This window comes from Phyllostomus discolor, chromosome 5 (assembly GCF_004126475.2).
Source record: "Phyllostomus discolor isolate MPI-MPIP mPhyDis1 chromosome 5, mPhyDis1.pri.v3, whole genome shotgun sequence".
Lineage (NCBI taxonomy): Eukaryota > Metazoa > Chordata > Mammalia > Chiroptera > Phyllostomidae > Phyllostomus > Phyllostomus discolor.
Genome location: NC_040907.2, coordinates 77,385,613 through 77,410,302, shown reverse-complemented (window position 1 = coordinate 77,410,302; position 24,690 = coordinate 77,385,613).

Below are 24,690 nucleotides of genomic sequence, written 5' to 3'. Positions count from 1 at the left end.
AGGAACTTTGTATTGTTTTAAGATAAAAACAAACCAATGCAGTGATGCATCTATGATACATGGAAACTATATATTTGCAGCTAAAAAGGAATTTAGAAATTATCATTTAATTTAACTCTTGTTTTACAGGTGACCAAGATAAGATAACTATCTGGTTAGTCAGTCAAAGTCAGCTGAAGTATCTAATTACCAGTCCAGTAATTGTCTGCCTTTTTGTAAAAATAATAATAAATAACTGGAAAGAAAAAAATAAATTGGACATGCTACTTGCCCCTTTCCCCAAAATCAAGAAAAAAAGTATATATATACATACATATATCATATTATTATATTGTATATCACAGAATAAGATATAAGAAAAAATAGTGACTTAAGAAACATATTAAGGCTCTAGCCATTTACTAAAGTGTATTTTTCTTAAGGATGTCTAGAAAAGGAAATTTACTGGTTGGATTTAGATTAATTATTTATGAAGCATTAGGAAACATATTAAATTCAATATAAACATTATTGCTGTAGCCATTACTAAATTTTCTATTGTCTTTGAAAAAAGGTGAAAGGTGTTTTTTCTTCCACTGAGTAATAGAGGTAGAACAATATTTCAAACACATGAACATTTTTTTTTTTGGCTAGCTCTCTGGCATCTTTGTTTTAGAACAATTAATTTTAAGTCCTTTACACACTTTGCCCTCTAAACTGTGTTTTTGAGTTAAGACATGACAATGTATTCTCCTTTTTATTTCTATTACTGTTCACTGACATGTTCCTTCAGAGCCACCACATATGACCACACATGCTGCCAAGTGGACAACTTGAAGGGTTTCCATTCACATAGTTCCTGTTCTTACACAGACTTTACAGACAAATATGTAGAATGTGACCCTTAAAGTTATGCATAGTCATGGCCCTCTGGCTCTTCAGGGAAGGTTTTTTAAATTTCTAAAATAAATCTCTTTAGTAGTCTCATTAACTTGAATCCAGACATCCTTCTTCCAAACCACACTCCATGAGACTGCCAGGATGAGTTTCCTAAAGTGTGTATGCACAACCACAAAGACTGAAGGGGCCCTGCCTCTCCACATGTCCTGAATGTGAGACTTCACATACATGTTGAGGAGACATGAGGATGTTACACAGAAAGTAATAGCTGGGGAAGAAGAGTAAAATTTCTTACCTTAGATGCGGTACTGAACCTACACACAGACCCATTTGTAAAGGTGGAAACATCACTGACTAAAAGTGTTCAAGCACAACCTCTAACCAATCATTAACTGACCACTCTATCATATGACCCCAAGAGTGATGAAAAGAAAGCTAGGCTTAAAAATAAAAACAATAATTAAAAAAATCTGAGCAAAGACATTAGTGGCTGTACTCCATGAAGAGACAGATTCTATAGAAGTATTCCAAACAAGTTATTAAACAAGGAAGCAAATGAACAAGAAAAAAAGCAACAACAAAAAATCCACTAGCAGGAATAAGAACTTAGAATTTCTATGATATCTTATCTAAAATGCTGAGTTTTTGACAAAAGATTACAATACAGGCAAAGAAGCTGGAAAGTGTGACTTACACACTTAGGAAAAGATGGTGAAGAGAAATCATCTTTGAGAAGGCTGAAAGTTGAACTTGGCTGAAAAAGAAGCTATTACAGGTATATTTACAGAACTAAAGAACCCTTTTCTTAAAGAATTAAAGAGAAGTATGATGACAATTACTCATCAAATAGAGACTAAAACTAAAAATTATTTAAAAGAAACAAAATGGAAATTCTGAAATTAAAAATTGAATAAATAAAATAGAAAATTCACTAAAGGGGTTCCTCAATAGATTTGAGCTAGTAAATGAAATAACCAGCAAACTTAAACATAGATCAATAGAAATAATCTAATTTAAACAAGAAAGAAAAGGATAAAGAGAATAAAAGGAACTTCAGATACATATGAGAAACACACATGAAATGCAAGTTCCATAAGGAAAGAAAAGAGAAATAGGGACAGAAAATTTACTGAAAGAAATTCTTCAGGATGAAAAGAAATGAGACCAGAGATGAACTCAAATCTATATGAAGAAATAGCAAGTACCAATAAAGGTAAGAGCATAGTAAAAACTATTTTTTTTCACCTGATATAAAGGCATATATAGTATATGCCTCTGGAGGAGATCACATACTAGGCACTAAAAAAGTCTCAATAACTTAAAAATATTGAAATCATACATATGTTTCCTAATTGCAAAAGAATTAGAAAGGAAAAACAAATTTTGGAAATGCACAAGTAAAAATAAAGTCATACATTTATTTCAGAAAACATCATCATTCAAAAGTGAAAATGTAGTTACTTCATCAAGGTCATCCCTGACTTCAGTCCTCCTCTCAAGGGGACAAACACCTATAGAGTCACAGAATATGGCCTGAGGCCCCATATGATGGGAAACAAGGCTTGTGGCCCAGTGTTTAGCCAGTGCCACCATCAGATAGGGAGCATAGCCTCAGACCCCGCCCAACTAGGAATAATTATAGTGTAGTACCTGTAGCCTTGACCAATAGCAAAGTCCAGCCAGTAACTACGACCTTCCAGAGAACACGGACTATATATAACTTGCCTGACACAGGTGATTGCAAAGCCCAGCTAGTGGCCCCACCTGACCATGGAACACAGCTAGCACCCTTGGTCAACTAGAGAGGCCACCCAGTGGACCCATTTGAATGCAGCCAAACCAACAGGCCACTGACCTTCAGGGCCCAGCCAGTAGATCCCTACCCTTACCCCTGACCTCAGAGCACAGGAAGTGGCCTAGCCATTATAGCAAGCTATGGCTGGCCAGGGATGTTACCAGCTGACCCATCCAGTTGAGCTGAGCTGAATGGTGATGGTCTTTCCCTGCTAACATGAATTTGTACATTATGGGAAAGGAGATGACTTACTCAAATATGCAGATCCCAACAAGGATGCAAGGCTCATGAAGAATCAGGTAACATAACACCACCAAAGGAAACTAATAAAACTCCTGTAACTAACCCTAAAGAAATGCAGATCTATGGACACTTTAGAATAATCCTCTTAAAGAAGTTCAGCAAGCTATGAGAATACACAGATAGATGACTAAGTGAAAATAGGAAAATAATTCATGAACAAAATGAGAACTTTAACAAAAAAATAGAAATCATTGAAAAAAATTGAACAGAAAACCTACAACTAAAAATGCAATGACTGACTAACGAGTTCAAAAGAGAGTATTTGCATGTTATATATCTGACAAAGAACGTGTATCTAGTATGTATAAAGAACACTAACAATGCAACAATAATACCAAAAAACCTCCGTTAAAAACAGGTATAAGATTTAAATGGAACTTTCACCAAAGAAGACATATGAATTCTCATAAGCACATGATGTATGCTTAACATTATTAATCATTGCAAAAATGCTAATTAAACCCACAATTAGGTACCACCTTATACCTACTAGATTGCCATAATCCAAAATACAGACCAACAAATGTTGGCCAAAATGGGGAGGAAAGGGAATGCTCATACATAGTTAATAGGAAATGTACAATGGTGTAGCCACTTTGGAAACAGCTTGGCAGTTGCTTATAAAGTTAAACATAAATTTACCAAACATTTATATGTTATTGTTTAGAGCAGCACTATTCATAATAGCCAAAAAGTAGGAATGATAATAAATGTCCAACTACTGAATGCATAAACAAAATATTGTGTATCCCCATGATGGAATATTCAGTAATAAAAGTAATTAATTACTAATGTGTATAATAACATAGGATAATCTCCAAAACATTATGCTAAGTGAAAAAAGCTAGGCATAACAGACTATGTTTATATGAATCCATTCCCATGAAATGTCCAGAAAAAGCAAAACTATAGAGACAGAAAGCATATTAGTAGCTGTAGGAGACCAATCTGCATGGCATGGGCCCAGCTCCCAATGGAAAGCAAGGTCTGATGCACGGGACCCATACCCACAGATAGGTTCTCTCATGGGGAATCAGGCCCGCATTGTACCTAGACTGCTATGAAACTTGCTTTTGCTAAAACTCCCTCACCCTGAATTGAGGCAGCAAACATTTACTGAAAAATAACTTCCTAAAATCCATGCTAAACCTTCCAAGGATGAGTGTAACCAGTTCAACCACTTTTCCCTTTGCATTTGCAAATATCCCTCTTCTGTGATGTGATTAGCAACATCGGCTCCTCTGTTTTCTGTAAAAGGTAACCATTTAAAGTGAACCTGTGCATAGTAAATGAGGACCATCATGTAATGTGCCCAGAAAAGAAATAAAGGCCTGTCATGGCAAGGGCTGAGGCTTTTTCTCCCCTTGAGAGAAAAACCATGCTCTCCCATTTCCTCCACAGGACTTGGTAGTCCATGTGAATTTCTCTTGCCTCATCCACAATGTGGCAGACCCCACAAGCCAGGGTCCGCATCAAGTAGCTACCTGGGACTGGAGTGAGAGAAGGGATTAGAGGCCAACAGGTATAATGAATCATTTTAGGTGATGAAAATGTTCTAAAATTCATTTGGGGATGGTTTCACAACTCTGTAAATTTAGTACATATCAATTAATTATAACCATAACATGAGTGAATTTTAAAGTATGTAAAGTATGCCTCAATAAAGATGTTGTGTCCACTCTGCAGATATAAATGAACCTTTCCAAAACCGACTTTAGATTTTGAGACTGATGATGCTACACACACCCCAAGGGTATGAAAAGATTTATGACTCACATAAGGAGGCTTTCTAGAGATAGCAAGGCAGGTTTCCCAAGCTGGTTTGAAGATTGCTTAGAAAGCAGAGAAAAAGATTCACCTGGGATTTTATTGTGGTTAGGTGGTGGGACTAGGACAAGGGTGCTCTTTCATGGACAGAGGCTTGCATGGTTTAAAAATCTCAGAGGTTCCAGAGGGGAGGGGGTTGAGGACTGGGTGGAAAAGGTGAAGGGGATTAAGAAGTACAAACTGGTAGTTACAAAATAGTCACAGGGAAGTAAAGCTTAGGGAATATAGTCAATAATGTTGTAATAACTACGTTCAGTGCCTGGTGGGTATTGGAAATACTGAGGGAACACTTTGTAAAGTGTATGACTATCTAAGCACTATGCTGTACACCTCAATACAGAATAATGTTGAATAGTAAAAAAAAATCTTGAAAGTAAAAAAAAATTTTTTATTAATTTTGAATATCAGGATAAGCAAACTCCCACCTAAATAAAAAATAGTTCTGCTTTTCAGTTTAAAAAAGAGAGGACTTCCAGTGAAGATGGAGGCATAGGTAGACACACTGTGCCTCCTCGCACAACCAAAATAAGGACACAAAAATTTAGAAACAAAATAACAACCAGTACTGACAGAAAATTGAACTATATGGAAGTCCAACAACCTAGGAGTTAAAGTAGACACATTCATCCAGACCAGTAGGAGGGGCAGAGTCGGGAGGCTGGGCAGAGAGGGGTTGAGGCAAAAAAAAGGTGGCTGGCAGACCCTGCGAGTGCAGGCAATGAGTGGCGGACTCAGCAAAGCTGTGATTTGTGGAGGGGCTTGGTACCCAAGGTGGCTTGTGGAACCAGGCAGTCCCACATTCATGTGCAGATAAACCAAGCGAAACTTGGGAGCAAAACAGACTGTGCAACCCAGGGTTCCAGCATGGGGAAATAAAGCATCAAAACACCGATTGAAAATATCTGTGGGGGTTGAGGTGCCAGGAGAGACTCCCAGCCTAACAAGAGAGTGTGTTGGAGAGACCCACAGGGTCCTAGAATGTACAGAAGCCCACCCACACGGGAATCAACACCAGAAGGGCCCAGTTTGCTTGGGGGAAGTGGTGGAAGTGACTGAAATCCAGCAGAGAGCAGAGCAAGCGCCATTGTTCCCTCTCAGACATCTCCACCACATAAGGTGTCACAACTCAGTGACTGGGTTGCTCTGCCCTGGTGAACACTTGAGGCTCCACCCCTCAGTACATAACAGGTGCGCTAAGAAACAAAATGGCCCAAATAAAAGAACAGATCAAAACACCAGTAAAAATACAACTAAGCAACAAAGAGATAGCCAACCTATCAGATGCACAGTTCAAAGCACTGGTAATCAGGATGCTCACAGAATTGATTAAATTTGGTCACAAATTAGATGAGAAAATGAAGGCTATGCTAAGTGAAATAAAGGAAATGCACAGGGAACCAACAGTAATGAGAAGAAACTGGGACTCAAATCAATGGAGTGGACCAGAAGGAAGAAAGAAAGAACCAAACAGAAAAGAAGAAAGAAACAATTCAAAAAATTCAGGAGAGGCTTAGGAACCTCTAGGACATTCTTTAAACACTCCAACATCTGAGTTATAGGGGTACCAAAAGGAGAAAAGGAAGAGCAACAAATGGAAAAGTTATTTGAACAAATAATAAAGGAGAACTTCCCCAATCTGGCAAAGGAAATAGACTTCCAAGAAGTCCAGGAAGCTCAGAGAGTCCCAAAGAGGTTGGATCCAAGGAGGAATACACCAAGGCACGTCATAGTTACATTATCCAAGATTAAAATGAAGGACAGAACCCTAGAAGAAGCAAGAGATAAGGAGACAGTTACCTGTGAAGGAGTTCCCATCAGACTGTCAGCTGATTTCTCAAAAGAGACCTTGCAGGCATGAAGGGGCTGGAAAGAAGTATTCCAAGTCATGAAAGGCAAGGACCTACATCCAAGATTGCTCTATCCAGCAAAGCTTTCATTTAGAATGGAAGGGTAGAAAAAGTGCTTCTCAGATAAGGTCAAGTTAAAGGAGTTCATCATCACCAAGCCCTTATTATATGAAATGTTAAAGGGACTTATCTAAGAAAAAGAAGATAAAAAACATGTATAGTAAAATGACAGCAAATTCACAATTATTAACAACCACACCTAAGACAAAAACAAACTAAGCAAATAACTAGAACAGGAACAGAACCACAGAAATGGAGATCACATGGAAGGTTAGCAACAGGGGGGTGGGAGGAAGAGAGAGGGGGAAAAGATATAGAGAATAAGTAGCATAGATGGTAGGTAGAAAATAGACAGGGGGAGGGTTAGAATAGTATTGGAAATGTAGAAGCTAAAGAATTTATAAGTATGACATATGGATATGAACTAAAGGGGGGAAATGTGGGTGGGAGAGTGTGTGCAGGGTGGAGAGGAGTGAAGGAGGAAAAATGGGACAACTATAATAGCATAATCAATAAAACATATTTTAAAAAAGAGAGAGAAAGAAATGAAAGAAAATGAGGGAGAAGTACCAAGGAGGAGAGCACATGGGATTTCTTATCAGCCTTTACAGATGGGAGGCAGAAGGAAATGAAAGAGGGATGTGGCTTAAAAGCTGTCAGTAGTCAAACATCAAAAAATGGAGGCAGACTCTTTAAGGGGGTTAAAAAATTCCTTTTCCCTAGACAGTCTTAACTAATTCCTTGTATGGTATATTTCCTGAGCATGTCCCAGTAAACTATGACTATTGCATTTTGATCCTTATTGTCCATTTCTTGTGTCCCTCATTAAATGGGAGCTGTTTGAGTGATCTTTAAAGCTCCAGCACCTTTCTAATATTAGGCATGTGGCACGTGCCACAACTGTTTGCTGAAAATAGGTGACAGAGAGTGTAATAGGATCAAAGGAGGGGAAAGAGAGGGGGAAACAGGTTCCTAAGGAAAATCTTTCCCAAGATTATGCTCTCCTTATTTGGTTCCTCAATCACTATGATTTGCATAAGACTTTATGTCTTATGCAAAGAAATTAGAAAAAAATACTATAATAAAAATAAAGTTCATATTTTCTTTGTTGCCAAAAGGCAATTTATAAGAATATTAATTTTTGTTTGACTGTTAAATATATAATTTAATACATTATTTTAATATTCTCATTTCTTACCATTTTACTTAAGCTTCTCATGCTCAAAGAAAATCAATCTGATGTTTCTGGGTATATCCCACATGTTTTTTCTTCAGTCTCTTATCTCCTAATAAGTTTCAAGCTCTGTCATATCATTTTCATCCATTCCCTGATTGACTATCAATTATTTTTTGCCAAAGAAAATTCCAGTTTACACTGTTCTAAAGAAAGTATTGATAACTCACTCTTAAAAGTGATTCAGTTTGGATAACAACTTGTACAATCAAGTTATACTTTATCCATGAATAGATTATAATATTTTTTAGATCAGACAACTCCAAGTAGACCCCATATGTGTGTGTGTGTGTGTGTGTGTGTGTGTGTGTGTATGGTTATACATGCATATATGTATATATGTTTAACAACTAATGTATACAATAGCATTTAAGTATCTTTAACTATACTAGGTCTCTGTGTATATATAGACCTATGAATATATATGCATAATAAAATTTTTTAGAAAGCACTGGCTTAGCATTCAGAAGGCATAAGTTCTATTCTTATATATAAATCATGCCCACCTGGGTAAATATATAATTTGACTGAGTCTCAAACTCTCTGTAACATAGAAATAAAGATCTTTGCCCTGTAGAAAACCAAATAATAGATTGTTTGAAAACTCTTGGGAAGCTTTTTAATTTTACACAATTATAAGATATTAAATCTATTGGCAACTCCTAAAGTGATGGTCCAGATATATAATCATTGGGAACACAAAAAATGCACATACAAATAGCACCAGGAAGCCAAGGCTTATCTCTACAAAACTGTAAGTGGATTGCAAGTTTAGATGAAGAAGAGTGTATTTAAATGATGTGATCGGAAAAGACTTTGAGATGTGTGACCCACCCTGCTAATTCACAAATTCAACACCCACTCGAAAACCCTTTTTCTTAACCTATCTCCATTATGGATGTTGAAGACCTTAAGCATTAAGCTTTCATGCCTCTTTACCTCAAACATGGTGGCAACACATTTCTCAGTCAATGTGATTTAAGGGAATGCCTCCAAGGAGTCCTGGGAAAACTGTTGCTATGTTGATAAGGGGGCAGATATGACAAAAGATAAAACAAAACTTCTCTCCCACTACTTCTTTCTTGACATCACAGCCATCATGTCTTGGGACCATGAACATCTAGTGCACTGAAGATGACACAGTGGAATGCCTACCTACAGACCTCTTGTTTGATGTGAAAACTCATGCCTTTTTTTTTTTTATTGTTGTTCTATTACAGTTATCCCAATTTTTCCCCTACTGCTCTCCCCTGCCCTGCCCACACCTCCACCCCTGCTCCCACAGTCAATCCTCACCCTGCTGTCCATGTCCATGGGTCCTTTATACATGTTCCTTGACTGGAGCCTTCCCCATCTTTCCCCCATTATCCCCTTTCCCTCTCCCCTCTGGTCACTCTCAGTTTGTTCCTTCTTTCCATGTTTTTGGTTCTATTTTGCTTATTTGTTTGTTTTGTTCATTAGGTTCCCCTTGTAAGTGAGATCACATGGTATTTGTCTTTTACCACCTGGCTTATTTCACTTAGCATAATACTCTCCATTTCCATCTATGCTGTAGTGAAGTTGGGTTTCTTTCATTGCAGACACATTCTTTCAGTGATATAAGAGAAGACATGAGAGGTGAATGATTTCTCAAAAAGAAAACAGCCACTGCACTGGCCACAGCTAAAAACAAGCTGAATTTAAACATTAGGGAGACAGCATGGTCAGAAAAATTGTGTTTCCCTGAATTTGGTACCAGTGACCCAGGGCACCAAATTCTAGTGCTGTTGATAGGGTTATTTGCACATGCTTAGTATTCTCTGTTGGTTTTGGTTTCTGTTGTTGAGCAAGTGTTTCTTCAGAGAGATAAGTAGATGGATAACAATGATATGAAGATAAACATTAAGTTCGACATGGGAAAGTACTTTCTAACAACTGGGGCTACTCAATCTGGCCCAAGTGACACTTGCATTTTTCCAACAAATCAATCAACCAGAAAAGCTATGGAATGGGCTTTTTATCACCTAAGTGGAAGGCAGGGTGTTTTTAATTCTGAGAGTCTGGGACTATCTGATTATAGGTGTTTGATGTGTTCTTATTAAACGCTACCATTGTGCAAAAAGCCTAAGATGCAGCTTCTTCTGCAGGGAGTTTATTGCATAAGAAACCATATCAAGGAAGAATGCACATTAATGTAATAAGATAGTTGTCCACATTACCTTATTCAAAGCTCAGTGAAAATTTAACTTATTTCATTTATATGCACATGAATAAAAAGTAGGGAATACAAATTACTTTCACACAGTTGTCTGCCTGGTCTGGGGACACCAAGTAACTATGTGGAGCTCTATCCCAGACAACATGGCTTCTAGCTTCCTGATATTATCTGATTCAGAAAATAGTTTATGGGAGACAAAAAGAACTGAAATGGAGATTATTAAAGACAAGTCATTGAGTTCTTTTTTAAAATACCAAAGGCATTTAAAACTAATAACACTGGGAATAGTTGTATCCACACCACTTCTCCAGTCTGAACTGTCCTGGCACTCAGACAACTCCCATGCTCAAAATTCTCAGGCTCTGACAATTTACTAAGAGCTATTTTATGTTAGGCACCTTCTATGTATTATATAATTTAATGCTCACAGTGATCATTAACCCCATTTTACAGATGGGGAAACTGAGGCAGGAGTTTAAATTATTTAACCAAATATCAATAGCTAATAAGGAATGTTATATTCAAACCTAGGTTTTTATCTGATTCCAAAACTTATACACTTGCTAGTCTATATTGTCTTTATTTACTCATATTACTCAATGATGAATGTTTGGCAGATTCTGCTCATCACTTTCTCCCATTTACCTGGACGCAGAGAAAATAAAATCATGTCACAGCTGCTAATAATGCCTTTAGTGTGCCACTAAGATATAGCAAGATGAAACAGACAAAGGTGGCCAGATGCCTTATATCAAAACAGGACAGATTGCATATACATAGACGATGTCCAAATCATGTCACTTTAAGGTTATACTTCATATACTCCAATATTTTCTTTCATTTTACAGAAGGAAAATGACAAGGTTAATAAGTGACAGGAATTTTTCTAAGAGAAAAATCAAGGAACAAACCCCTCTCTCCCAGACCCTTTTTCCAATGTCTCTCCAACTGCTACACATCCTGTGACAGTTGTTTGTATTATTTAACTTTAAAAAATGAAACATTCAGTCACTTTAGGTGGTAAGGTTCACAGACTATATCCATTCTATAATGTGAATAAGAAGAGTGCTTTTTTTTTGTTTGAAATTCGTGCAATGCCCTTGTGTGGTTTGAATGCACACAGGAGTAGCTCTGAATGTACAAGCATTTAAAATTCAAAAGGATCCCACTGGTTAGTCTTTGTCCACAGCAGGAAATTAGCCAGACTGACATACCAGTGGAGGCATACATAAGAAGGAGAGCACATACCTTTCCTTCATAAATGTCTTCTATGTTTTATGGCACTTGCTGTCTAAAAATTCCCTCTTAGGACTAAGATGCCTCTTACCAGAATTTAAACTTACATCTTCTATGCCATGTTCTCTAAAGATGGCAGACGGGGATTTTAGAAATAATGTTTTGGGACATAAGTGGGAAAAGCTGAGGCATCTGTGTGTGCATCTGTGTGTGCATCTGCCTGTGTAACAAAGGAATGCGCCCTGCTGTAGAGGAAAGGACACTTGACTGTGCAGCAACCAGAATGCAAAATTTCAGCCTGTGTGCATACAGTTCTCAGCTTCTGCTTTCTTCTATGACAAACAACTGAGTTGGACTTGATCTCTAAGTTTGTTTGTGTTCCTGGCTCCACATCCTATAGTGTGATACAAAATAGGCGCAGTTTGAATTGTGGCCATTGTCCATACCCATTTTACATCCCTCTAGAGTAGGATTAGAAAACTACTGTGTTTTCAATTTGATATGTTCATTATATGATTATTCATCCCTATTAAAATAGATGAGTAACCAGTTTTATAAAGGCCTAGATGATCATGTGCTTAATAACGCTAGAGGAGAGATGAAACAACCTATAAAATTCTCTCCTTCTTATTTTAAGGGAGTATGTTATGTATATCCTCAATCTTCACCAATAAGAGAGGGACACTTCACAGGGGTGTTGCAGGGAGGCTACATGCATCACACAGCTGATTAAACAAGGCACTGTGTTGCTGTACTTACACCAGCAGATGTAGTGTCCCCAATGGTACAACAGCTCACCTGCCCTCACTGAATGTCACAGACACCCAGACCTCAGCTCTGTTACACTCACCTCTTTTCATGTTGGAACCAAGGTAGTCTTTGTTTTTTTTTTTTAAAAAAAAGGTATGCACCTTATGCATGCAAATCTACAAAGCCAAAAATGGAGTATGCATCTCACTATTTCTATATAAAATAACACCAAGCTTCCAATTCCACTCCATTTTACACCTTGTTTTTCTCTATTTGGAATAGATGAGTAGTAGATACAAGTTTTGGGATTAGGGTCACAGAAGACACTTTTGGAGTATGCTAAGTCTAATAACAAAACCAAATGGAAAATGACATTAGCAATTTACATGTATATATTATATATAAATATATTTGAAACATACATATTTCAAGAAAAAGTCTCTATTATTGTAATTTCAGAACAGCCACAGTAAGACTACAGAGCCCAGGATTTCCAGCACTTCCCTGCTGGGCTAGTGACTTAATTTATTTCTTTAATTTGCTATAACCTCACAAAAAAAATGATATTCTTTGGAGACCTCAGTAGCCTGAGTTCTGCATGCATTATTTTCTGTAAGAGATTAATGAGGTAGCAGAGGCAATTTCTAATGGATTCCCTTGGTTTTCATCTTTTCCCTTCCAACCCCTGCCTTCAAACTCTGTGGCCAATTCAGCATTATGAATCTACTAAGTGTTCCTGGCATGTTTAATGGGGAGGGAAAGGTATAAACCATAGGCTAAAAATATAAAAACCCTTTTCTTCTTACCATTGCCCTGTATCCACTAAGCGCAATAACTGACTCTCACATCTTCCACAAGACATATAAGTTCACATTTACCTTGAAATCATCAATATTCCAAGACTTGCAATTTGTGGTTTAGGACATTTCAAAGGACTCATTCTTGTCCCATCTCTCCACAGAACACTTAAGCCACCATATTTTGAGAAGTCATTACTTTCTTGATAATGTCACCTTCAGTATTTGTTAGTATTTTGGGTCTTAAGACATGCTTTTAAATTATGATACCTGAAAGAAAAGTAAAAGGTGGTTCAAAGTGTGGGTGTAAAAGTTGTGTGTCACCTGTGAGCTTTTAAAGGGGTGGGTAATGATCAGTCTGCAACTAATAATAAACTATAACACTCCCTATATTCATTGCAGAGAACACACCTGGGGCTCAGTTCCAGAAAATGGCTTGGATTCCCCACCCTTCTTGTAGGACTGCTGCTTCTGCAGATGAAGTGAAGGTCAGGCGGGAAGAGCCAAGAGAATTTTGACAAAAGCAGCAGTTTTCACAGCAGCTGCAGGACTGCCGCAAAAGAAAATTTAGGAATTCAAAACTTTCTCTGATGTTCATAACAAATTTAAAAGGCTACTGTGGCATAATAGTACAAATGTAAATTGGGCCCTAGAAATATTTCTTGGGTGAAAAAATGTTTAGTACATAATATTCAGTGAAAAAGAAAAATGCAAAACTGAATGGTATGAATCCAAATTGGAAAACAACAGAAGCAAAGACAAAATAGCAGTGTGTGTGTGTGTGTGTGTGTGTGTGTGTGTGTGTGTGTGTGTGTGTTTGAAAAGGGAATGGAAGTAGCTAGACCAAAATATCAGCAATGGGTGGTTAGATGATCTATGGTTATATTTTAATATTAAAACTTAATTTTTTTCACATTTACTATACAATAGGAAATATATACAAAGGGAGTAAAATGTCAATGAACAAGTACCTATCAATAATAACCTTAAATGTAAATGGATTACTGCTAAGTGAAGTAAGCCAAGTGGTGAAACACAAATACCATATGATCTCACCTATAAGTGGAACCTAATCAGCAAAAAAACTGGCAAACCACATATCACGAGAGACATTGAAATCAACAACAAACTGACAGTAACTAGAGAGAAGGGGAGAGGAAAATAACATGGGAAAGAAGGGAAAGGGATGTAAATGAATGTGTGTGAGGAATCCATGGATGGAGACAAGGGGGCTGGGATTGAGGGTGGGAGGTGGGTGTGTGTAGGGCGGGGGAAAGTGGTGGTGGGAAAATGGAGACAACTGCATTTGAACATCAATAAAAAAGGGAAAAACTAAAAATAAGAAAATAAAATATCTACAAGGGTGGGCAAAAGGAGGTTTATAGTTGTATGTGAAACACAGAATTTATTCTCATATTTTTATTTATTATTGTATTATTTATTATTATTGCATTGTTTTATTTATTGGTTTTATTGCAGGAGAGAGGAAGAAAGGGAGAGAAAAACATCAGCTTGTTGTTCCACATATTCATACATTCACTGGTTGTTTCTTGTATGTGCCTTAACTGGGAATTGAATTTGCAAACTTGGGGTACCAGGACAATGCTCCAAGCAACTGAGATACCTGGCCAGGGCTATTACTATTATTATTTTATGAATTATTTCCCTCACTCACAGAAATCTAGCTCTTTGTGGTCTGGAAAATAGAGGCATAAATAAGTCAAGTGATCTGTCAATTACCACATAAGTGTATCAAAGCTAAGATAAATGAAAACTGTTGAAATCCTACTATGGACAAGGTATCAAAGCTAGAAACAAAATTCCTATAATAGTAAAGGACTGGACATGCCATTATGCAAAAATCAGTTAGAAAGTAGCATTAGGTGCTAAAAACAAGATTTAAAAAAGACTGTAATTTGGTAGAAAATTAAGCAGAGTGAATTAAATATTCATGTTTCTCACATCAGAGATGAGGTATCCGAGGATCAGCTGTCTCTCTTGGAGAATAATTCGCAAAGTACATATCTTTTTAAACATGGAAAAACCTAAAACATGTGCTCTATAAATAAGAACTGTCACTAATATTTATTGGTTGTATACCATGTGCCAGATATATTCAGGAAACCTGTGACATAATATTTCACACATATCATATCTATTTCTCCCAAACTACCTCATTTTTGTGACAATAAAATTGTGGCTCAGAAATTGGTCTACTTATCTAATGTATCACAACTAAAAAGTATGTAATCTGCACCCAAGTTAGCCTGACCTCAGAGCCTATGCTTTTTCCAACAGTTTATATCATCCTACTTGGAAGAGGCACCTGTCAATTTCACTCATATTTCATTGGTGGGAGCTCAGTGATCTCTCCATACTACCAGAAAGAAGCCCATAGTTGAAGAGATACAATGCAGAGCAGAGATTCAAAAGGCAGCAGAAACAAGAAATGGGAGCTAGAGCCAAAAGGAAAAGCCTAATCAGTCTTGAAGATATTTGGGCATGCCTAGGTCCTGCATCATGGGACTGGGCATCCAACCATTTTAGGAAAATATTCACTGAGGGTAATCTCAGGAAGTTTGAAAATTTGAGGATAGTCTGGTTACAAATGACATAGCAGTGGTATAGAAAAAAGAACATTGGACTTAGAAGCAGAAATCCAAGGATCTTAATCCCTATCTTCCTACTAAAAAGTTATTTGATTCATGGCAAATCTCTTCACCATCCAGAGCCTAAGTTTTTTATGAAACGGGGATATGATACACATTCCAGCACATTGTTGATCAATGAAATAAAGTCATGTACATAAAAAACATTTGAATCTATAAAAGGCTATACAAATGTAGGTTAACATTGCATCACCAGCCTAGGAAATGCACAGAGTATGACCACTTAACAATTTCTGGGATATATGATCATTTTGATGAATGGTGGGGTAGCAGAGCAAGAACTGAATACTGTGAGAGTTAAAATACAGTGACAACAGAGCTATTTGGAAGGTTAGGAGAAGGTTTGGTACAGAAAATCAGATATCAAAATAAGACATATGTACCAAAAGAATTTTGCCAAAAATTTGATCAATCTCTTCTATGTTTTTATTTTTGTCTAATAAAAAATGAAGATCTTTAGCAATGCAATGCACAAGAGAATCTGAGTGCATTTCAGATTTCAAATTCAGTCAGCTGCTTGTGTGTGTGTGTGCATGCTCACTAGCATGTACTTGTGCATTGAAATGGTGCTAATAGCTGTGGTTGCTGCTTTTTTCTTTAGAAGTGAATTTCACTTGCCTTATGTTCTATAGAGTTAGTTAAATACCAGAGAAATATGTTTACTGTCTGAAGTTCCACATACTTGTAAGAGTTTTGTCATTGACTTTACTCCAAACAGGATACCTTTAGAAGCACAGCAACGCTTTGCTGCTGGGAGAAGCTAATGAGTCATTAACATGCCAGTATTACTACTTTCTGTCTCAGTAGCCCATATCCCTATCTCATCCAGTCTCTTTCTCTCTCTCTTTTGTACACACACACACACACACACACACACACACGCATATAACATATATTATGTCCAGAAAGTATCCATCCACACACTATGAAAAATATAGAGACATTTATTGAAGAAGATATAACATACAAAAACATTGCACATAGGACAATGATGCTTCAGTTTCCTTCAAAACAGGCATCTTGGGACCTCACAGTTCTTCCAGCAACTCTTCCAGTGTTCAAAACACTGTTCAAAAAGGATCAAACTCCTTTGTTGGAATTGCCATCAGCTACCCCATTATATTTTCTTGAATCTTATCTACGGTCTGAAGTCTCTTCTATTTCAAAGGTGATTTAGTTTCACAAAAAGCTAGAAGTGGCAGGACACCAAATTTGGGCTCTATGGGGGCCGAGTCACCTGGGTGATTTGATGTTTTGCCAAAACACTCTGCATGAGACGTGGTGCATGAGTGAGTGTGTTGTCGTGATGAAGCTGCCAATCACCAGTTGCCCATAGCTGTGGCTATTTCCATTATATTGCATGTCTCAACCAGTGAGGAACATTGAGATAGTACTCCTTATTAATTTTTTGGCCTGGAAGGGCATACTTGTGATGGAAAACACCTTCCTAATAAAAAATACAGTTAACAAGGTCTTGATCTTGCTGTGACTTTGCCATGCCTTCTTTAGGCATGGAGAACAGGGCAACTTCCATTGATGGCTGAGTCTTCATTTCTGGATTGTAGCCGTAGACCTATGATTCATCTCTGGTGATGGTCTTCTTGAGGAAATCTGGGTCATTGGTAGCAGTTTCAGTCAAGTACTTATCAACTGCAGCACAATGTTCCTTCTGCTCTGGTAGCAGAAGCTGTGGAGTGAATTTTGCCATGACACATTTCATGCCAAGATCCTGCATCAAAATCTAGGGCACAGTAGTTTTTAGAGTCCCCACATCAGCTTCTAGTTCTTGCACTGTCAGTCACCAATCTCTGTTGATGATAGCCCATACATGGTCAATATTCTCAGGTGTTCTCCTTGTTGCAGGCCTTCCAGAACATGGATCACTTTCAACAGATTCTTGACCATCTTTGAAGCATTTGTCCACACTTTTATTTGTGCTGCACTTATTGCATGCGTCATCCTCAAAAGACTTTTGAATCATCTGAATAGTTTTCCATGGAGGAATGTTCAAGCTTAATGCAAACTTTGGTGCAGATTCATTACTTGACTTGCTCAATCATTTTGAATTCGACATCCACACATTACACATACTCACTCAACACCGTCTACCACCCCCATTGACTAGTACAGTGAAGTCATCATTGTTCACACATGCACATTCCAGTCCATTCTCCTTGGCTGCCAGGTTACATTGATGTCAATGTGACACAAACTGTTCTCATTATATTAACAATGGCTGTGCTAGCACTAGGACATTAATTTCTAGATACTTTTAAAATATTTTTCTCTCTGAAGGGTGCACATAGATTCCCTGTATGTTCCTTTGAAACATACCTGTGAATATTTAATTGCTTCAAAAACATAAATACCTTCCTCTAAATATTTCTAATACATAGAAGAGCACAAGGAAGTTTTATTTTTTGGTGTTCTGGTTAAAGCATTTCTATTGCTTTCCAAATATGGTACTAGAAATACTACCTACTAGATTTGGGATAAAATAGGATTTTCTATTTAGATGCTATTCAAATTATAATACTACAAAAAGGATTTCTTGAAATAAGGTTTCTTAGTAGAAGGCATTCTTTGATTTAGAAGAAGACACCAGGGGAGAAAAATATCAGGCATTAAAGTTGAGTTCTTATTTTTGACAAAACCCTGTAAGAGAAAATAGGATACTCTGTAAGTTCATAAAAGCCTATTGGAAGGGACTTCTCAAAGTCTTATGAGCCAACTAAAGCCAACTATCATTTGGCATGTATTTTAACACTTTAAAAAATATTTACTGAACAATTTTTATGAGAGCTAGACTTCTAGAGAAAGTCAAAGATGAAGAAGCCATCAATATTTACCCAGTCACTCAAATCACCTACCCTAATCCCTTCATTATTCTCTGCATTTTAACAGAATCTATAGATTCTACCTCAATAACTGCCACACCATTCTCTCTTCTTTTTTCCCCTTTCCCATTGTTACTTTTTGAAGTCATAGAACCAGCTCTTCCCTGAATTAACAATAAATGTACTTTAGACTTATATCTCTTCAATTTTTTAACTTTAAATATCACCAAATTTTTAAAACATCAAATTTCATCATATTGTTCTTAAAATCCTTTATTTCTCTGTTATTGCCTATACTAGCAATTTTCAAATCCTATTTTGTGGAAGTAGAATACTGTTTGTAAACAAAGAAGTACCACAAGCTATTAAACAGTCTAAAACAGTTAGTATTGTATTACAATAATTTATTTTAGGAGTCCCAACTATTTGATTATAAGGCCAATTAATGAGAACATCAAAGAAACCTGAAACTTTATATATATTATATATATAATATATACTATAACATAACATAATATAGTATACACACATATACACATATGTGTGTATATGTTATGTTGTGTGTTGCATGTTACATATATACATAACATTGCAATGTATACATATACACACATTGCAGTGTTATGTGTATATATGACATATATAGCACTACAATGAACATGAGGATATATACACATATATATATATATATATATATATATTCATTGCAGTGTTGTTTACAATACCCAAGATTTGGGAACAGCCCAACTGCCTATCAGTAGATGAGTGGATAAAAATTCAGTGGTACATTTATACAATGTAATACTACCCAGTCTTAATAAAAGAAGGAAATTTTACCTTTTGTGACAGCATGTATAGACCTTGAGAGTATTATGCTAAGTAGCATAAGCCAGTCATAGAAAGACAAGAACCATATGATTTCACTTATATGTGGAATCTAATGAACAAAATAAACTAAAAAAAATAGAAATAGACTCATAGATACAGAGCATAGACTGACAGCTATCAGAAGTGAGAGGATTGGTAGGCTAGGTAAAAAGAATAAGCAAAAAAAAACAAAACAAAAAACAAACCCCCCATTAACACAGACAACAGTATGGTGATTACCAGGGGAAAAGGGGAATGGAGGGAGGTGGAAGAGTTTAAAGGAGTGATAAATTTTGATGGAAGGATACTTGACTTGGGGTGGTGAACACACAATACAATACACAGATGACATCTTATAGAATTGCACATTTGAAACCTATATAATTTTATTAATGTCACACTAATAAATCAATAAAGCAAGTATATGTAATAACATTATATTGAAATCAACAACCATGAAGCCAAGTCAAGTCCAAAGTCCTTAGCACCTTACCAAGCCCTCAATAACCTTGTTTTTTATTTTTGTCCAGTTTAATATTGCCCCATCTTTATCACTAAGCTCTATCCCAACAAACTGGTACTTTAAAATTTCATGATTATTCAACCCTTGGCTTCCCATTTCTTACCCTTCTTTTTGCTTATGATGTCTTTAGAGTGTTGCCCTCCATGAAATTTGTTTTTCTTTTAAGGAAACTTAGCCACTCCCTGTATGCCTCATCTACTCTAAAGAAGAAAATTTATATTTTACCATTAGTGGTATTTACTTGTTTTATGCTTATTTCCTTCAACCTTCCATGCTTGAGGAAGGGACCTTATGCTATTCATATTTGTGGTAGATTTGCACTGTGTCATGTTAGCTTAGTTAGAACTAGATTACCATATCCCATCTATAGCTTGCATTTATGGTGGGCCTTTGGAGAAGATAGTGTGAGATTTAGAGCCAGAAGTGTGTAGGTAACCATTAATCTCTGAAGGCCAGTGTAGGGCACCAATAGCCATAGCAGCTCACAGTCATCGTCATTGATTTCATTGGCTCATGTTATAGTAGAACAGTTGAGCCCACAGTAACTCCAGGCTCTGCCAGATTTCCTCCACCACTTCTCCAAGTCCGAGACCAGATACTTTTGCAGTTCCAGGGCAAAGGACACCAGGTTCCTCTGCTGGTCATACATGTTGTTGATTTCATGGGTCCAGATTGTCTTTTCAAGTTCCAGTTTGTCCTCATTTTCCCCTGACTCATATCCAATTTTTCTTCCCAACTTCTGGTCCTGATGACCTGCCACTGATTTCAGGCTCATCACCAGATGCAGAGGCCACAGCTTTCCATAGCACCTACAGCTGGGTAAGGTCTCATCCCTAGAATAAATTCCTTGTGCCATATCACTGTGTCTTTATCTGATTACTCAAGCACTACCTTGCACAATATTATACCCTTGTTTCAATACTTGGTCCTCAGCAGGGGTTCACTCAAAAATATTCTTGCCCTCACTGTCAATCAGCACTAGCCTCCCTGGAGGCTAGTGCCACCTCCCTGGTGGCAAAAGTAGGAAAAGGTATAAACTGGAACTAACAAGACTTTAAGTTTAGTTGTAATAGTCATCAGAACAAGAGGTCAGTTTAGATATTATCACAGACAAGATGACTTTAGAGAAGATAAATGTGTATAAAATAGTGTCTGCACATTTTTCTGGGGAGAGAGAGTGGGTGCACAGCTTTTAACAGTTTCCAAAGAACCAGTGTTAGAAGCACACTATTTTATGGATGTGAAAACTGAAGCTGATGAAACCCATAAACAGAAAATAGTAGAACTGCCCTGGCGGGCGTAGCTCAGTGGATTGAACATGGGCTGTGAACCAAAATGTCGCAGGTTCGATTCCCAGTCAGGGCACATGCCTGGGTTGCAGGCCATGATCCCCAGCAACCGCACATTGATGTTTCTCTCTCTTTCTCCCTTCCTTCCCTCTCTAAAAATAAATAAATAAAATCTTAAAAAAAAAGAAAGAAAATTGTAGAACTCAGACCTGAACCAACTCTTTTGACCTTAAGGTTTGTTTTTCCTCTACTCTATCATAAAAAATAATATCACATAAAAATTTTAATAATAAAAATGCTGTAGTGAAAGAGAAACAAAAGACTGAATCCTTCTGAAGCCTCTGCTTTGTCAACCTCACTAATCCTTGGATATGATAACTGACAGCTGTCAGTCATCTGTCTATCTAGCTGGTGCAGGCAGGTGGGCACAAAGAGGAATGTGAAGTACAGATGACTATTAAGGGGCTATTCTGAGAATGTTCAAAGGCTTCCAAAGTTTCATGTTTGCCTTAGAAATGTCTTTCAAGTGGTATAGTTCTCTAAAATATTTCCCCAACTCAAACTTCCCACTCTTGAGCTATTCAATAGCCCTCTTCACTACCTCCATCCCAGATATGAATTATTAGCATCATTGTATATAGGACAGAAGCAAATAAATGCTTTTGACTTTTTCTTTTAAAAAATGAAAATTAAGAAACACAAGAAAGGATATGACTGAAAAGGAAGTAGAGAATAAATGATGGAGAGTGGGGTTTTCTTAGATTATCCAGAAAAATAGTCTACAAAAGAGTTAAATAGCCTATAAGAGTGTTAAAGAGTGTAAAAACTTTTGTAAAGGATATTTACAAGACTGTTAAACCTGGTGTCACAGAAGAGTGCTTCCAGATTAATAAACTCTCCCTTGGTTAACTTTATGTTCCTACTCTGTGATCTAGAGCTATTAGGATACAGTTCCAGATACTCTTCCAGGCCTTGCCATTGTGTGTTTACTAGATTCTATGACTCTTCAGAGTATGGGTCTTTCCTTCCTTACCAAGCTCAGTGCTACCAAGCATGTTATATAGTGTCTGGGCCCCAATTTCTGGTCTAGTGGCCAGGAAAAGAGAGGAGGGGTAGATTCTAACATGATAGAAAGTTGTCCATTGTCTTCAAGAAAGAAGGGAGTGTTGGTGTTTCATAGGGAGGAGTAGGCTATTTCTGCAGGCCCCAATATATTGTGAGTATCCAGGATTTTAACATTTTTGAGTGCTTGGATTACATACTTCAGGGCCCTTAACCTAGAAAAGCAGATTTTCCAGAGTTGAAAATGTAACCCTTCTGGAGCTTTGTTATCCATACAAGTAACTCTTGGGACTGGTCTTTGGCCTGTTCTGCCCTCTGGCTATAGGAGATAAGAGTCTCATTCTGTGCTACCAAAAGACCCTTTGACTTTCACACTTCACCTTTAATTGGTGATTAATCACTCTGAACCTTTCATTGTCTTTCTCTGATGCAAAAATTGCACTCGGCAACAGCCATTTGATTTCTTTGTCTTTATAATACTACTACTTCAGCCTGTCAACTGCCTGAGATTTTGCACCTGCCAGTGCATTCCCTTCCATTAATATCCCTTCCCAATTTACCATCAGGATAATTTTAACAATTGCACGGCTGCACATGCCAGGGGCTGTAAGCACTGCACCTAGCACCAGTGATGGGGTCCTCATTACCAGCCAGCTCCAAAATTCCACTTTAGAATCTTCTCTCAGAGCACTCCTAATACCAATTGTCTCAGGTCAGATTTCCTGAAAAATGACATTGAGATGAAGTTTTTTATTGTAGAAAAATAATCAAGGGAATTTGGTGACAATGGAAATATGCCACTCAAATCCACCCACACAACTCACTGCATTAAAAAAGGTTGCTGTGGGCCTCCAGCTGCCATACCTTCAGGGCTTTTTGGAGCATTTACACTGTAATCATGGTCTCTTAGGCTTCTCAGGCCAATGACTGCCACAGAAGAGGTAATAGAGCCAGAACCTTTCTGCCCAACTCAGGACTCCTTCAATGAGCAATCATGGCTCTGGGACTCCTCATCAGCCTGAATAAAACTTTTGCAGTTACAGTGCAGTTTGAAGCTTTTCCTATCCAAGCTTACTTCCTTTTCTCTCCCCCTTTGTATGTATCAGATGTGCGGCACAGTCTGAAGGATTTCCTGTTTTCTCCTGCTTCCTGCACCCTTTATTTTTCACAAGCATTTCTCCAATACCTACTAGCATGTCTAATTCTAGTTTGGTCTCTCCTTCGTGGAGGACTCAAACTGATACTGGAATGCTTTCAGGAACAACCCCTATCAGGGATTCAAGAAAGGAGAAGGTCAGAAGAAGTTGTGGCAGACGAATTATCTGATGTCACAGGGAATTCTGAACCCTGGGATGGCCTTTCAGAGTCATCTCAAACTGAGGCAAGAGGGCCATATAGCTATACCCTGCACCAATGAGTCATTGGATAAAGACTGCTATAAGAGAGGGTCGCAGTCTTGGGTGAGTCAGTTTCCAATGGCAGAGAGAAATTCCTAGGGAATGACTCAGCTGTGAGCCACTGGCAGTGGACACTTCTGGCAACTGAGGGAATAAGTGTCTTGGTCCCCAAAGGGATAATCTGGGGAGCACTTAACTTCTACTTCAAAGAGGAAACAGAAGTCTGTTGTTATGATTAAAGGACAATGGTAATAATTTCTGCCCTCTTTATGAAGGGAGAGAGAGCATCACATTTTATAAAAATCTGGATGAGAACAGCAGATTTCTGGGATTAGGGTAAGGGTCAGGGAAAAGAATCCCTTAAGAAGGGTGGCTGTGAGCTAGTGATACAGCACATGTTGATGAAGTGTACTTTGTGTGGGTTTGATACCTTCCTGATTATCTGTGCTTCTGCTCCAGCATTGAGAAGATGTCTTTTCCTCTTCTCTTTATAAAGAGAATAGGAAAGATTGTGTCAAGTATCCAGCCATGCTAAAGTCAGCCACAAGGTCAGGCTAAAGGGAGTTTGTACTTTCTTTTAGTGCCTACCAAGTGTTTTCTCACAACAAATAGAAATCACAATAACTACAACTACAACAGAGTGTCTACTAAGAAACAGGCATAATTTATATGGTTCTTGCCATATTAAATTGTTTAATCCTTAGAAAACCCTATAAAATGGATATTATTATCTCCATTTGTTTTTGGGCCAACTGCTAAATGAAGGTTGATAGTTTTCCCCAATGTTACACAGCCAAGAACTTACAAACCTGGGATCAAATTCTGTTCACCCTGGCTCCAAAGCAATCTTCTTTACATTCTCTTATGCTTTCAAATATGCTTGGAAATCGAAGTTCCAGTTGCAAATGCTTTTGTTCCCCACATACTTTTCACTTTAAAGGAAAGGCTAGAGTTAAAGCCTCAGAGGCCCTGGACTGTAATGATCAAATTCATTGATAACAATGATCAAGAGATAACTGCACAGGTATTTGGTAGCAGCAGAGGCAGATTTCATCAAAAGATTGGGAAGTCAATCTGTGAAATATTTGCTCTTTGCCACTGTGAATTCATTCAACTGCTTT